Below are 3,134 nucleotides of genomic sequence, written 5' to 3'. Positions count from 1 at the left end.
ATAATATTATGTATTAGTTTAAATTTATTTATATAAAAAAATCAAATTTTAATATATAAAATACTAGTTTACGTATCATTAACAATGGCCAAATCTTAAAAAATAATCCAAAATCTATCAAATTAAATAAATAAAATAAACTAGAGAGTACATTTTTTTTAATATACTCATTCTCTCTTCACAACAAATAACTCAAATTATAAGTATTTATTCTATTTCTCGAGCATACTATATTTATTATTCTTTTTCTCTAATGCAACAGTGAATACAAGATAAATTTTTAAAAATTATAAGTTTATTTTTATGTATGTTATCTTGTATATATGAGCGATTTAAAAAAAAAAAGACACCGTTTGATTTTAAACCAAACTAAAACTGAAAAACATGGTTTCTAATAAATTGGTTTTTATATTAAAAAAATATAGTTTTAATTCGGTCATTTTAAATACGGCTCTATACATTAATAATTTATTTAGATGTGGGTTCTTTAATCGTTAAAATTAGTATTTAGTATAAAATATATATTAAAATATAAATATATATTAAAAATAAAAAAATTATACATATATTTATACACAAATATATTTATATCTAATTTTAATGATTAATTTAATATATAAATAATATTTTTAAATTAGTATAGAGCAAGGATAACATGAATAACTCAATTTTCTAAATTACAATTATGAGCAAGTTGCATTATTTGAAATCTTGAAATAGGAACACGCTTCTATAAATTGAATTTCAACATATGGAAATTCCAGTACCGATCCAGACATGGCACATTATATGTTTATCCTTTTCGTGGTTATGTTGTTACTGTGTGTTAGGGGGTGTATATGGATCGGGTCACATTAGATTTGGTTTAACTTAAATTCGGCTCGAAATATAGATCGGGCTTAATTTTTAGACCTTAACCCGATTCTAAATTCGATGAAACTTATGCACTTTCGGGCCGGATGAAAATCGGGTAAAAATCGGGTCTTTAACATGTAAAAATCACCTAATTTCCAATCATTATTTCACAATTCACATAGTAAAATTCTCTTAAAAAAATATAACAAGAACTAACCCTTCTCTAAAATTAAAGCATAACCATAATCAATACTAATATTGTCTAAAAATACCAAATATTTAAATTAATACAAATAATACAATATTATACATTAATCTAAAGTCTTATGCATTTTAAACATAAAACATTAACTTATAATCTTATAATGACTAATAACACAAAATATTAAGGTTTACAATATTTAAATTCCACATAAGAATAGCCATCATCCATCACTAATAACATAAAATATTAATTGTGTATAATGACCGGGCCACCGGGCCGAATTCGGGTGACCCGAGCTATGGCCCAGGCTCGACCCGAAATAATGACCGAATCTATTTTTGAGACCCTTATCCGACTCTAAACCCGATGAAATCACACTAAATTAGCTCATAAAGTATTTGGGATCAGGCCGGATCTTCGGACCGGACCGAACCGTGTAAACCCCTACACTGTGTGCCCCTTTTCTCTCTGGTACTCCTAAACACTTTTATGTTTAATATATATATATATAAAGCGTATGTGAGGTACTTTTTTGAAAATTTCAAAGTACCTTTGTTACGAGACATTCAAATTTAATAAAAAAAAATAGTATTTATCTATTTTGATCCTCAAAAAATTTTGGATTAGACACTTTAGTTTTCAATTAGAATTAATTACTCGATTGGTCCCTAATAATTAATTCCGTCACTCACTTAGGTCCTTGGTTTCGTCAACTCTAACGGAAGACAAAATAGTCCCTGACAACTCTAACAGAATAGGAGACAAAATGATCCCTGACAACTCTAACAGGGAACAAAATAATTCTTGACCACTTTATTTAAAAATGATACTGTTCTTCTCCAATTTTCATCATATCTCGCATAACCCTATCATTCATACTCTCCTTCTTCACCTTTACCGTCTTCTTTTCCATCTTTTTCTTCCTCCTCTTCATCTCTAAAATCAAGCCATGGTGTAACTGCCACACGTGTCACACCTACCTCAATATGTCATGAACTACACACTTCCTAAATCTCTGTGACTGGTACACCCACCTCCTCCGCACTTCACCCACCAAAAGCATCCACTTTCACATCCTCGATAACAACATCACCTCCAACCCCAACAACGTCTACCACATCCTCAAGACTAAGTTCCACAACTACTCCAAGGGCATGCCTTTCTCCACTCTCCAGCAAGCAATATGGATTGTTGGATATTAGGACATCATGAGAAGATTCTCCTTCGACATCATATGCAAATTCTCGTTTGAAATAGACCCCGAGTGCTTCATTCCTTCTTTTTCGGAGTCCAAGTTGGCAGACAGCTTCGACCCTGCATCCAAGCTATCAGTACAATGGGCAATGTTATCGTTGCCGCTCATATGAAAACTGAAGTGATTACTGAACATTGGTTCAGAGAAGAATCTGAAGGAAGTGATCGGAGTGGTGGACAATAATGTGGTCATGGAAATGATAAGGCAGAGGAGGAGGGAGATGGCAACGATGACGACGGGCCTTAACGAATTAGACTTGCTTTCTAGATTCATGGGATCCATCAAAGACGACAAGTACTTGAGAGATATAGTCATTAGTTTCCTGAGTAAAAATTAATTGAGAACAAGTTGATGATTTTTTTCTTGTGAACATTAAAGTTGCAGAGTGTGCATTGTGTAACTTGAAGTTACAGTATTAGACTGTTAGTGCTATGCGAGATATGATAGAAATTGGGAGAAAATAGTGTCGTTTCTGAACAGAGGAGGTTAGGGACCATTTTGTCTCCTGTTAGAGTTGTCAGGGACTATTTTGTCCTCCGTTAAAGTTGACAAAGCAAATAATCTAAATGACTGACAGAGTTAATTGTTAGGAACCAATCGAGTAATTAATTTTAGTTGGAGACTAAAGTGTCTGATTCGAAATTATTTGAGGAATAAAATGGGTAAATACTCTAAAAAATATACAAGTGATTCAGATAGAATAGAAGATAAGTCATGTGAACGTGCAGCGAAAGAGGTGTATAGAAGGCATACAATCCTGCTGTCATTTCTCAAATTTACAAGCGTTTTATATGCCGTAGTTGTCCAAAGGTGGTCTTT

The sequence above is a fragment of the Arachis ipaensis genome, chromosome B02 (genome assembly GCF_000816755.2).
Source record: "Arachis ipaensis cultivar K30076 chromosome B02, Araip1.1, whole genome shotgun sequence".
NCBI classification, from domain to species: domain Eukaryota; kingdom Viridiplantae; phylum Streptophyta; class Magnoliopsida; order Fabales; family Fabaceae; genus Arachis; species Arachis ipaensis.
Note: the sequence above shows the minus strand (reverse complement) of the source record.